The sequence below is a fragment of the Natrix helvetica genome, assembly GCF_964273705.1.
Source record: "Natrix helvetica genome assembly, chromosome: 1".
NCBI lineage: Eukaryota > Metazoa > Chordata > Lepidosauria > Squamata > Natricidae > Natrix > Natrix helvetica.
This window is the reverse complement of record NC_138548.1, coordinates 16,988,313-17,002,635: the sequence shown is the minus strand read 5'-3', so window position 1 is coordinate 17,002,635 and position 14,323 is coordinate 16,988,313. Positions and strand designations below refer to the sequence as shown.

The 14,323-nt window shown below is 47.0% G+C and overlaps 1 long non-coding RNA gene across 1 annotated transcript; it reads left to right on the top strand.

The window, feature by feature from the left end:
• The first annotated feature begins 6,266 nt into the window (after positions 1–6,266).
• LOC309385053 lies at positions 6,267–13,566 on the top strand. The gene is made up of 3 exons (XR_014174150.1): positions 6,267–6,405; positions 10,028–10,102; positions 13,306–13,566. It is a non-coding gene; the product is annotated as an uncharacterized lncRNA (long non-coding RNA).
• Positions 13,567–14,323: the final 757 nt, after the last annotated feature.

Genomic DNA, 14,323 nt, shown 5'->3' with positions numbered 1-14,323 from the left:
CAACAATAAAAAAAATACCATCGGCATTGACAAAATCACTCTCAGGCAGCTTTACTCGGAACAGCTTACATTCTGCGACGTCAAACATCCACATCTGCCTATCCCAGGTCCTTGGGAAGGACTCGATAGGTGGACAAAAATGCCAAATTCAGTTTGAACATCTGGCTGACTGTGCGACTCTAACCTTATAAATAATGCATGCGATACCTACAATATTCCTTCCTTCCTCCCAAATTGAAGGCTGAGATCCCCTTCTTTTGAAAAGCCTGAAGTTTTTGATCCCAACCATAAAAAATAATACTAAAGGCAGGACGCATTAAAAATTATATTCATTATGCACAATTCATTTCCTCACTTTCCAGATCGGTCTCCTGTGGTTTAGGAGTGCAAAACATTTCAGCTTTCTGGGTTGTTTTCCGAAATGATCATATGTGAATGTAAATTCTGGGTATTAGAAAAATACTTCCCTGCCTTGCCTCTAACTTTTTTTAGAGTTAAAGCAGCTTTTTCGTATTGTGTATGCCGTCGATTGTTTCGTGTATGGTCTGCGAATGCGAGTACAATATTTCACGCAGACAGAACAGGGGATTGTGTACCTTTTATAATTTTCATTAGCGTGTGAATATTATAATATAATATAATATAATATAATATAATATAATATAATATAATATAATATAATATAATATAATATAATATAATATAATACAATATAATATAATATAATATAATACAATACAATATAATGTACAGATGCGGAAACTTTAGTTTTCTAAAGTTAAAGGTAAAACAAGAAAATTCATCAGAGTTTGCTCTGGCCATTCTCTCCCACTTCCACTTGCTCCAAACTTTTACAGGAGGAGGAGGAGGAGGAGGAGGAGGAGGAGGAGGAGGAGGAGGAGGAGGAGGAGGAGGAGGAGGAGGAGGAGGAGGAGGAGGAGGAGGAGGAGGAGGAGGAGGAGAAATAATAAACCGCTTTAATATTTTTGGGAGGATGAAATGAAATGCCTGTATGATTTTCTTTTCCCTGGCTGGCTTCAAAAGCGAAAAGCTCCTAAATTTATTTCAATCGGTTTTATTTGCAGGTTTTTAAAAAAGAGTCGACATTTTCTTTATTTATTGTTGCATCCACCACAGGATGCAATATTTTATTTGCATTTCAATACGTCTTTCAAATTGATTGGGTTTTTTCCCCTTCCTCTACAAGTTATTTTATGGATTCTCCGCTCCCTCCCCAAGAGATACACAGGACAATCATTTTTGCCGCAAATTTCAATGTATTTCTTAGGGATTAGAAAATCTAATTGAAGAATACAATAAACTTGAGTAGGATCGGGGCATTTAACACAGGCTGGAGAGTGTCTATGGAGACTCTCAGTCATCCAAGACATGGTTGTCTCAAAGGTGCTTTTTTTCAAGAGGCCACTGGACTCTTTTTTTCTTTTTAATACGTTTCGCTTCTCATCCAAGAAGCTGAAGAAGCTTCGTGGATGAGAAGCGAAATCTTCAGAGAAAAAACAGGAAATCCATTGGCCTCTTGGGGGGGGGGGGGCACCGTTGGGATAGACAGGAGTGGATCCCTAAATGTCAACTTCAACAAAAGGCTGTCTACCCAAAAAGGGAGAAAAGAGTGACACAAGGTAATAACAGCGCAACGCGATCCTATACCCAACTCTTCAATATCAAGTTTTACCGCGCTCAGTCAACCACACACGCTGAAAAGTGGGACCAAACTGCAACCCACCCTTGAACTCTCTTCGGCTTACTTTGGAGTAAATCTAGTGGGGATGACGCTAACAAAGCCACAAGTGGGTTTGACCCCCTCAAATATTCAACTGGTTGCCACCGAGGCCTGTGGGACAATCTGCGCCTCAGCTGCGCCCTATTAAACGCCCAAGTGAGCAAGCTCAGAAGTTACTCCGTTCAGCTAAAGGCAGGAATCTCACAGGTGCCGTTTTATAGATGATGCGGTTCCCGCCAGCGTCCCGCCCCCCACCCCGCAAAAAAAAAAAATTCACGTTCGTTTTCAATTTGTGACTCTTGCTGTGAGCCGAGGCTTCCTCAAACGGGGGTGGAGGAGGCGGGAAAAGTCCCAATAATGAGATGTACAGAGGTGTCAGAAATAATTTCGAAACAAAGACAATCCATTAACCAAATTAATTCTAGGAAAATTCAGGAAGTGAGGAGGAAGGAAGAAAGAGAGAGAGGGAGGGAGGGAGGGAGGGAAGGAAGGAAGGAAGGAACCGCGCAAGGGAAGGGCTAAGAAGGAAAAGAAAAGGGGAGGGAGGAAAGAAGGAAGGAAAGAAGAAGGAAGAAGCAGAGCGAGGGAAGGGATAAAAAAGAAAAGAAAAATGAGGAAAGGAAGGGAGAGAGCGAGAAAGAAAGAATAAAGGAGAAGGAAATGATAAAGAAATGATAATGGGAGAGGAGGGTAGGAGAGGAAGGAAGGAAGGAAGGAAGGAAGGAAGGAAGGAAGGAAGGAAGGAGCAGAGCAAGGGAAGGGATAAGAACAAAATAAGGAGAAAAAGCAGGGATGGCGTGTGTGAGAGAGAAATTACGGACATAGGTCTTCCCACTGAACATATAGACACACAGAGATAAAGGCAAGGCAAGTGTGTAAGTGTGTAAAGACAAATTCCTTGTGCGTCCAATCGCACTTGGCCAATAAATAATTCTATATTCTATATAAAAACAAACATTTCCCCCTTCGAGAATGAAATGGGGGCATTTCTCGCTACTGTCTCCTTAAAAAGACCATTCCCCAGGTTCCTTCTCCACCTCTTCGCGGCCCCCTTTCCCTTTCCCTATTTGGGGGTGGGAAAATGAAGTGTACCCCAAGTCCAAGACCTTAAAGGGAGACGCATCCCTTTAAAATAAAGATCGGCTGCAGAATCGAGACATAGATTATTCCGGTCGAGGAGAAGCCTCTGAAATGAAGCCTCTGAACTTTTAAGCGGGAAGGGAAAGAGACGGGCGGATAGCTGGAGCCATCCAATACCCTGGGATTAATCCTGCGACCTGTTCTCCCCCCTTCCCAGCAAATTAGGTTTGAAGGGCGCTCCTAGGGTAGGGAACTGGGGCTCCTGGCCCAGGCCTACCTCGAGACCAAGGACGGCAAGAGCCGGTCCGAGAACTCCCTTAGGAAGAGGAGTGAGTTTTCTGCGTGGAGAGGACCCCCCTTATCCTAATTTCCCCTTTCTCAATCCCTACGGAAAGTTGGCTCCGGACAAGCAAACCCCGTCGAAACCAATCAGATTCCCGTGGCAGGCAGGAGACAGCAAATCTCCTTCTCTAAGTGGTTCTTGGCACTTAGGGAACCCAGCTTCGCTGTCTTTTCTCCTGACCACGGAAATATTGGAGTGCCGGATTTTATTCGGGAGCCCCAGAGAGAAAATGTAGCTTGGTCTCACTTTACATTCGGGGTTTGGCTTTACGCCTTTAAAGGGGAGTGGGGTTTACGGGGTGTGCGCGCGCGGGAGAGAGATGGCTAATACCCCAACCCACAAGGCGGAAAGCTGCGATTTTGGTGGAAAATAACACGGAATCTGCGAAGGCGTCCCCTGAAGTTCTTTCCCCTTTGAAAGGAAACCTGGTTTAAAGTTGGGGGACCCGGGGGGGGGATTTCCGGGGGGGAAGGGCGGGTGCTGGTGCTCCAGATCTGAGGCCAGGAAGCAGCAGAAGGACGGAAGGCGTTTTCAGAGCCAAGGTTACCCCTAAGAGAGGCGGGGTGTCAGAGCCAGGGTTGTCTGGAGGAGAGGCTGGCGTGGGTCGCTTCGGAAAATAAAGGGTTTTATCTCGAACCGCCGAGAACCGCCAGTCCCCTACGCCGTGGGCGGCCCTGGATGGCAGCTGGCGAAATCCAGCGCCAGTGGACTGCAGCTAGGGGTGCGCGCGTGTGAGTGAGTGTAACAGAGAGAAAAACGTAAGTTTTAAGAGTGCAAATATAAGGGGCACACCTACCTTATACACTCCTCTAGTCTATAAGGTCCTGAAAGTAGCTCGGGTGGGATCTGCGCCGTAATTGATACAGATTGAATAGCGGGTGCGCGAAACCACTTTTCAAAGGAGGATTTTTCATCCACAAGCTAGTCTAGTTTAGTGAAAAGAAGGACTAGGGGAGACACGATAGCAGTGTTCCAATATCTCAGGGGTTGCTACAAAGAAGAGGGAGTCAAGCTATTCTCCAAAGCACCTGAGGGTAGAACAAGAAGCAATGGGTGGAAACTAATCAAGGAGAGAAACAACTTAGAACTGAGGAGAAACTTCCTGACAGTTAGAACAATTAATCAGTGGAACAGCTTGCCTCCAGAAGTTGTGAATGCCCCAACACTGAAAGTCTTTAAGAAGATGCTGGATAGCTATTTGTCTGAAACATTATAGGGTTTCCTGCCTAGGCAGGGGGTTGGACTAGAAGACCTCCAAGGTCCCTTCCAACTCTGCTATTGTATTGTATTGTAAAGTAAGAACTACACGCACAGGGCGCTTTGGACTCACTCACTTTCGCCCTTTCCCCACTTTAGGCCATCCCGAGAGGGAGGGAAACTGCTGGAGTGGGCAGGGAAATGGGTAGGAACCAGGGTTTTCAGCACCACTCCTGGACCCGGAAGCTGCTAAAGATACTTTAAATTTCATCCCAGCCAAAGACAAAGAAAGAAAGAAAGAATGCAATACAATACAATACAATACAATACAATACAATACAATACAATACAATACAATACAATACTGTTTGATACAATACAATACTGTTTGATCTGCTTTAAGTCCGCCTCAACCGGGCCTTGGGCTTCACAACCATTCAGGCTGCTTTCCCCACCATTTTGTTATGTTTTGTTTTACATTGTATTTCTTTCGCCTCTGACAACGCCTGGCATAGCTTAGGGTGGCCTCGGCTTGGCAGGACCTTCCCCCTTTCTCTAAAGGGGTCAAAGTCTGCCTTTTCCCCAGATTGCAGGCTGGTTTAAAAAAAAAACACAAAGGAAATTATGTTCCATTTTTCGAAACAGGTTCTACCACTTTGCTTATTTGGGATTAAGGTCTTTATCGACACCCTTGTTGGTTTCATTCTTTCAAGCAGCTCTCGCCCGAAAAAAATAATAATTTTTTTTCGGAAGTCGCCTTGTCCATCTTTTCAACAAAAAGTTTACGGAAAGGTTTGGGGTATAAATGCGGCGAGGAGGCGACGCCTGCGGGCTTCTGTATCTGTATTTATGTTGTTGTTGTTGTTGTTGTTGTTGTTGTTGTTATTATTATTATTATTATTATTATTATTATTATTATTATTATTATTTTACTGAAATGGTTGCCCCCCCTCCTCAATTCCCGAGGCGTGTGTGCTGTCTTTTTTTTTTTTTGCATTGTATTCTTTTGGTGAACTGTTTTGTTGTCTTTATTTTGCTTGAAAGGGTCGAGCGGGCTTGATGATGGTCCGGGTGATGTTTGGAAATATAAACCTGCCACCCCCAATTTTTGAAAAATGGAAACGGAGCGAGCTGCGAATCATTCCTCGGCCGTCCAAAGGTGCCCGCATTGCCCAGTTCTGAGAGTTTAAGCAAGGCCTCTCGTGATGGGCCCCAGCACACAATGTCTGGCAGCGGCAAAGAGGCTGAATAAACCACGCAACTTTTCTCTGCCATATCGCGGAAGTCCTCATCTTTGCCGTTAAAATCTGAATATCCCCTCCATTTCAATGGTCTATCCCCGCCGATGAAAACTGTCCACTCCCATGCTTCCGGAGCCTGCTCCATCCGCATTCCGTGCTAGACCCTCCTTCCTAAAGACCAGAAAAAACCCGTGTCGATTCCCCCCCCTCCTGTCTCTTGCTTGCTTTTTCTTTCCCTTAATATAAATTTTCCCCGCTTGTCTCTACGGATCCGGTTTTGCTTCCCGCTGCCAGGCTTCTCACGCCCGAAGAATGAGGTCCCCGGGGGCGCTTGTTTTGCTGTGCCAGCTAGGATGACTCCTTGGTCTTATTTTCTCCCCAGAAGCCACGCCCGGCTTCTTCCCCCCCCCCTCCCCGCGGGATCCCCCGATCCAGCCCGGCTCGACCCAGCCGCCACTCCGAGTGTTAGGGCTTTAGATTTCCCACTAAGCATCCCGGAGAGATCCCGTTGCGAGACTTGGCAAAAAAAATCATAGGGCAGGGGTGTCCAAACTTGGGAACTTTAAGACTTGTGGACTTCAACTCCCAGAATGCTGGCTGGGGAATTCTGGGAGTTGAAGTCCACAAGTCTTAAAGTTCCCAAGTTTGGACACCCCTGTCATAGGGTATCTCTAAATTTTGCGAAGCCATTTTTTTTTTTTTAAAAAAAAATCATTTTCCCGTCCCCTTTCTCTGCCCATTTTGCCAAGCCCTCTTTTTCTCCCCGGCCTCCTTCGTTCAGTGCAATTCTCCAGAGAGCAACGGTAAGTAAAACCAGGAAATTAGCAGGGCCGCTTGGCTACTTAATTCGCCATTTACTCCAATGTGCGGGCTTGTGTCTATGAGCAGCTCCTCCTGGTGTATATTCTTCTCTCTCTTCCACACCCCCCCCCCACGGCGGCCCCAACACAGGCCCCCTAAAGACCAACCAGGCCAATCTGTAATCTGATTTTTTTTGCTATTAAATCCCCTTTGAGATTCAACGCAAAAGAAGAGGGGGGAAAAACCACCGCAACGCGTCCCTTTCCTTTCAACCAGCCAGGCCTCGCTTCCCTCCTTTCTAGCTGAACGGTTCATGGTTTCAAGCCCCCTTCCCCGTCTATCTTTTCCCATCCCGGCCCGGTTGAAAAAGTGCCAAGGACGCACAGCTTTGTTTTGAAGGCGAGCCCGGCTGTTAAGCCTGCTCCGCTCCGCTCCCCGCGCCGAAGAGGTCGGAATCCTGCGCCAAATTGATCAGAATGGGAGTTTAATTGATCGGGCTGGCCATTGATCGCCATCGATCCCTTCCCGCCGCTTAGCAAGCCTGGCGCGAACCCCCCCACCTCCACCCCATTGCAGCAAAGGACGGGGAGTGGGATGGCGGGGTAATCCATGGGAGGGTTGGTTTTCTCTATGTACAATTTCTTTCCACGGGCCACACCAACGGGCCACACCACACCACGGGCCACACCACGGGCCACACCACATCAAGCCACCGGGTCTTTTTGGGAGGCGGTTTAAATCTGAAAACAAAATAAATCAAAACAAGCCGAAGGATTGAGACCTTCGGCAGGAGGGGAAAAAAAAACCTGAAGGCGAGAACGAGGCGTGGCGCGTGAGAAGGTGACAACGGAAAGGCTGCCCCGCCAGTCTCCGGATGAGTCCTCTTGATTTCAACGGGAATATATTGGAGAAAAAAGGCTTGGGAAGTTTTAGACTCCAGCCGGGCTCCAGGAGAGAAAGAACGGTAACACCGAGCTATTTTCTCTTCTTCATCACTCAAAGGTTTCCCCCCAAGAGCTGCTTTGGCCCAGAATACGGGCCAGCCTCTCCATTGCCACCAATTCAGAGTAAAATCGACCTTTTGTAAATTTACACTTCGCTCCATTCCCGACCTGTCCCTTAAACCCTTCTCCTTTCTTTGCTCTCTCCTCCCCTTCAGCTTCTCTCTCTCTCCCCCCTTTCTCTCTCTTCTCTCCCTCCCCCTCTCTCTTGTCTCTATCTCTGTCTGCCTCTCTCTTTCTCTTCTCTCTCTCTTATTTCCATCTCTCTCTTATTTCCATCTGTCTCCCCACTCTCTTGTCTCTGTCTCTCTCTGTTTCTATCTCCCTCTCCCTTTCTCTTTCTCTTCTCTCTCTCCATCTCTCTGTCTGCCTCTCCCATTATCTTTATCTTCTCTCTGTGTGTGTCTCTGCCTGTCTCCTTCTCTTTCTCTTCTCTCTCTATCTCTCTGTCTCCCTCTCCCTTTCTCTTTCTCTTCTCTCTCTCCATCTCTCTCTCTGTCTCCCTCTCCCTTTATCTTTATCTTCTCTCTCTCTGTCTCTTCCTGTCTCCTTCTCTTTCTCTTCTCTCTCTCTCTCTCTGTCTCCCTCTCTCTCTTCTCTCCCTCTCTCCCTCTCTTCTCTGTCTCCCTCTCTCAGTGTCTCCCTCTCTCAGTCTCTTTCTGTCTCCCTCCCCCCTCTCTCTTGTGTGTGTCTCTGTCTGTCTCTCTGTCTCTGTCTCTCTCTTACCTTTTCTGCCCTCACTTCATAGCGAGGAGGATCAAACAGACTTCTTTTGCAACCACAAAAATAAGTTTCCAGCTCTTTGAGCCCTTCGATTTTTTGATCAATTGGCAATGATGTGGGAAAAAGTGAAGGAAAAGGAACCCGCGGGATGCATGGCTTGTGGGACAGGCGAAACTCCTGCTGTGTTCCCCTAAAGCATTTATTCGGGAGTAAGCTGGATCCCCACGCAAACAGGCGGGGGAATCTCCCTTCTGGGCACACAATTGGGGCAGCTGAGTCTGCTTTAGCCTCCTTCCAGCCCACCCGGTGTGCTCCTGCGCCCTCCCGCCCTCTCTGCGTCGCCTTCCCCGGGGCGCGATTTCCCAGAAAGCCCTTAGATCGGTTGCTCTGGAAATCCTTGCGCCGGGATCGCAGGGGTCGCTTTACTTCCAGCTGATGCGAACCCTGCTGCGCCTGGGCCGGATAGGGCACCCCACAGCCGTTGCTGGAAGCTGGAGAATTCATCCTCCGGGCCTGTTTCCCTACCTCGTTGCAGGCAGCCACCCTCACAGCCACCCCTAAGGGAAGAGGGCAGAGTTTAGCAATAAGTCGCCTCACCTTTGGTAGAGCCCACAAGTCCTTTTCGTCCGAAAATCCTACTTGGCGTTCGTTCCACCATGCTTTCATCCTACAGTCTGGGCTTCGAAAACCTCGTGGATCTCGTCTAGCTCCCTAGTGATCGACTGATAAATCTGTTTCCTTTCCATTTCTATTTTTCTACGGCCAGATAGATACCTGCTTTGTTGCTTTAAAAAGGGCACAGGAAAAATCCATTGATAGACAGATAGATAGATAGATAGATAGATGGATGGATGGATGGATGGATGGATGGATGGATGCATGGATGCATGGATGCATGGATGCATGGATGCATGGATGCATGGATGCATGGATGCATGCATGGTAAAATGGAAAAATGGAAAAATGGACGGACAGACAGACAGATGATAATGATAGATAGATGAGAGAGGCATGACAGACAGATAAATGATAGATAGACAGATGATAGATAGATAGATAGATAGATAGATAGATAGATAGATAGATAGATAGATAGATAGATATGAGAGAGGCATGATAGACAAATAAATGATAGACATGGTTGGATGGAGGGATGGACAGATAGATAGCTTGAAAATTGGGCCCAAGCCCAAAGATGGCAGGTGAGATCTTGCAAAGACAATCTCAATCGTACATGGGAAAAGACCCGAATACAACAAAACCAGCATACCTACACCCGTGAAAATCTAGAATATATATACACATTTATATATATTACACATTTTAAGCCCACGCTTGAAGATGGCAGGTGAGATCCTGCCGAAACGTTGCAAGAACAATCTCAACCTTACACGGGAAAAGACCCGAATACAACAAAACCACATATGTGTGTGTGTGTGTGTGTGTGTGTGTGTGTGTGTGATATTTGTACTGATAAATAAATAAAGGGAGACTAGTCTCCCTTTATTTATTTATCAGTACAAATATAACACAAATATAAAAAGGCAACATTAAAAATAAAAAATATGGTTTTCTGCCTGCATGGTCTTCTGTGATAAGCTGAAGGACAGAAAGAGGGAGTAGTGACCTTCCTCCCATATTTAGTAATACCAGGGGTTGTAACACAAATACATACATACATACATACATACGTACGTACGTACGTACGTACGTGTGTGTGTGTGTGTGTGTGTGTGTGAGAGAGAGAGAGAGAGATATGAGAGAGCATGATAGACAGATACAATACATGACAGACAGACAGACAGACAGACAGACAGAAATTCTATCTTGAAATTCTGTCTTACTAGAGGAGGGAAATCATCTAGTAAATGTAATCTTATGAACATCTCTCCCTCTACAGCTATGTTTCTTGGCAACTTTATGTGGACTTCAACTCCCAGAACTCCCTAGTCAGCATGCTGAATTCCAACAAAGGGTGAGATACCAGTTCCCATCGTTCCTAAGTGTTGCTTCTGCTGCTAAGATATGGAGTCCTACAGTTAATATTTAATCAGATCCCTGGTTTTAAACATGTCGTAAAGGTTGATTAATTTCTAAATAAACTCAGCAAACTCAGAACGGACAAAAAGAAAAGCCTGATTAGAGGCAGCAGAACAATGTTTCCTTGGAAGCAACCAGCCTGAAGAAGACACGATGGACGTAACTGTAAAGCAAAAAGTAGATCAGAAGACCCCATCCTTCTCTGACACCTTTCTCTTTCGAACAATATCTTTGGGCTTTGGGAGGTCGGAATGGAGCTCATCCATAAGGCCTTGAAATGAGGCAGAAGATTGCAGAAACCTTAGGATTACACACCACTCCTACACATTGAGGCATCAACAGCCAGGTGTAAAAGCTAAAGCAGGGGTGTCAAACTCGATTACATTGAGGGCTGCATCAGGATTGTGTTTGACCTTGAGGGAGGCGTGGCCAGGATGGGCATGGCCAGCTCGACATCACTCGTGTTCGGGGGTGGGGGCATCTGTGGTGGCCTGAGCGCTCTACCAGTGAAAACCCAAGATCCGTTTTTGGCTACGATGGCCTCCGGCAACACTCTGCCCGCAAAAACAGAGCTCCAGAGGCTTTCCTGAGCTCTGTTTTCACTGGCAGAGGCACTGTGGGCCATTCCTGTTTCCAGGGCGGCCCCATGGGCCAGAACTAAGCACCCCACGGGCCAGATCCGGGCCCCCAGGCCTTGAGTTTAACACCCCAATCTGCATTTTGACTTGCAGGTTGCATTCGCACAGCAGACATAACCTTGTTGTGGAAGGAACCCATTGCCAGAGTTTGCAAACTACACGGAATCAAAACCAAAGCCAATGGCCTAGGGCAGTGATGGCTAACCTTCGCCGGATTGAGTGCCCAAAGTGCACCCAAACCCCCAAAATGCAATGCGTGTGTGGCCACTGCACATGCGTCCCTCCCCTGCATGTGTGCACAGGGCCCCCACATGCACCCCAAACCCCGTGCATGTGCATGCACACACACACCACATTCATCCCGCTCTCTATGCATGCATGCACACCTCCCCTGCATGCCCTCTGCTCCCCACCCCAGCACATGCGAATGCAGCCCCCCTGCACACAGCGCCCCCCCCACGCATGCACAGCGGAGACCCAAAGACAGCTGGCTGGCAGGAAGTGTGTGCACATGCAAGGGGGAGCTGAACTGGGGCAAAGGCCCCAGAGAGGGCGCTGCATGCCACCTCTGGCATGCGTGTCATAGGTTCGCCATCCAGGGGCTAGGGTCATGCAATGTTCTCAGACAGAAAGAAAGAACTAACTAACCACGATTTATCGTAGTTAAGCTTAGGATGCTATGTGAATGAGGCACTAGATAAGAGAGAGAGAGAGAGAGAGAGAAAGTGGCAGGGAGGGAGGGAAAGAGAGAGAGGAGAGAGGGAGAGATATTGATTGATTATGATTTCCAGTTGGTCTTCAGAAGCTTGCAGGTTTTTAAAATGCCTCTTGAAGAAGTGAAGCTGAGAGCGACCTGCTCGTTTCGTTTTGTTCTTACAACTACAGGGCCTGTGTTGTTCAAGAAGCAGATAGGTGTGTGTGTGTGTGTGTGTGTTTGTGTGTGTGTGTGTGTATTTGTTTAGCATTTATTGAGCAAAGATGCCTAGGACAAGTTTCTGTATCAAACAAGCAAATATAAGAGATCAGGTGTGGCTTTAGGATTGCTGGGTTATTTTCATCGACTTGTTGAGGTTGCCACAAAATCCCGAACCTTCAATCTGGGTTCACAGAACAGACACCAATAAAGGAGAATATTTGTAGTTCAGGGTTGAAATGAGGGGTCCTTGGTGGTCTCTGAGCTTGCCTTGTTTTCTTGCAGACGTTTCATTACCCAAGCTAGGTAACGTCATCTACCACTGAGGATGTTACCTAGTTTGAGTAAGGAAACATCTACAAGAGAGCAACCAAGCCCAGAGAGCACCAACGACCCCTCACAAACGGAATCACTGTATTCACATAGTACACAGTACCCCTTCCCATAATAGACCGGTATTACAGCATAACACTTGACTGTCTCTTTTACATGGCCTACTGAGACTATGGCTGGATACCTTCCATACATCTCAGTAACAATGATCCTGCCTCATTGCATGAGTTGCATGAATTCAACCTCTCTGGGGCTATTCCAATAGTCCCTCCTCTAGTCTTTAAAAAAAGATTTGCCCAATATCTATGTACATAAAAGGCAAATATCACTCACTCATCACGAAATCTCCAGAACCGTAAAGCCTACAAACTTGAAATTTGGTACGTATGTTCCTCTTGGCTTCTAGGTGCTCGCTAAGAAAGGATTTTTCCAAAATGACCATCAGATCATTAGTATTTCTTATACAGTAATTATGCAGTAATCTGATACTAAGGAGTTCTACTCCCCCTCCCCACCTGAAAAGAACTCTGTTCCAACTGCTAGTTGCCTTATATTAACACGCTCTGATGCTACCCCTTCGCTACACCAGGCGTGGGCATGACCTTGCATGACTCATCCGGCCTGTGGATGAGTCACGCTGGCCATCCCCACACCCACACAGGTATATGTGCATACCTGGTGTGTAAATAGATATACACATACATACCTATACATTAAATTAATAAAAAATTATGTACAGGTAGTCCTTGACTTACGCCTACTCCCCCTCCCCCACCTGAAAAGAACTCTGTTCCAACTGCCAGTTGCCTTATATTAACATGCTCTGATGCTAAGGAGTTTCTTCATTAATTTTTAAGCTTTAAATGTCAAGTCATCAAGCCCAACCGTAACTACTCATCAAGCTTTAAGTGTCAATTTATCAAGCCCAATCACATAGTTTTATAGCAAAGCACAGGTATCCAGCTAGTATTTTTTTATATTTCTAAAATAGGATTTCTCAACTTTGGCAAGTTTAAGATGTATGGACATCAACACCCATAATTCCCCAGCCAGGCATATTGGTTGGGGATTTCTGGGAGTTGAAGTCCACCCATTTTAAAGTTGTCAAGGTTGAGAAACACTGTTTAAAGTCCATTGGATGATCTACGTTAGTAGCATACTGTGGTGTTGTTTTGCTTTTACAGTACAATGTTTTGCTTCTTATGCAGTTCTCTAATTTCGTTTTCATGTGATTGCTTTTTAATCTCCTTGTAGGTCATAAACTAAGAAGGCCAAACAACCTGATTCTGATGCCAGCAAAGAAAACCGAGCACACACTGCTCAGGGAGCGACCATTTTCTCTCCAACTCCCATCATCCCTGCCCAGCGGTCACACGATCTCAGACTGATGGGAATCGGAGTCATTCCATGGCCCAGCTGCCATCAGGCACCCCACACTTCTGCCACCACCAGCTCTTTCCTTTCTTTTTCTTTCATAAATTGCCTCTGCCACCTTTTTCATGGTCCTGAGGATTAATTAAATAATCTCTTGGCTAAGATGTTAAATTAAGATCCACTGCTAGGTTTAACGCCATGCACGGAAGAATTGACAGAGAGAGGGGGTGGGGAGGGAGGGAGGGAGGGAGGGAGAAAGAAAGAAACTGATAACGTGGGCCTTCTCTACCTACCTCTGCCAGAACGAAAAGGGGAGAAGGGTGTTGCCTGTCTAGGACAGGGAGTCAAACTCCATTTCAATGAGAGCCGCATCAAGGTTGTGTTTGACCATGAGAGGAGGGGCATGTAGGTGGACAGGGCCAGCTTGACGTCACTCATGTCAGGAGGTGTCTGTGGTGGCCCAAGAGCTCTCCCAGTGAAAACGGGCTCCGTTTTCCCTGGCAGAGGCATCCTAGGCCGGTCCTTTGCTGTTTCTGGGGCCACATCTAAGCACCCCGTGGGCCAGTTCTGGCCCCCGAGCCTTAAGTTTGACACCCCTGGTCTAGAATCTACATTGTAGAGCTGTGATGGTGAACTTATGGCACACGTGCCACAGGTAGCAACGCACAGAGCCCTCTCTGCGGGCATGTGAGCTGTCGCCCTAGCTCAGCTCCACCGTGTATGCATGTGCACACGCCTCCCGCCGGCCAGCTGGTTTTCAGATCTCTGCCGTGCATGCATGGGGGGTGGTGCATACAGGATACGTGCACACATGTTGCGGGGGAGCAGGGGAGTGCATGCCTGGGGTATGAAGGCAGGCCACGGAGACAGAGGCGCTGGAGCACAGGCCATGGACTTA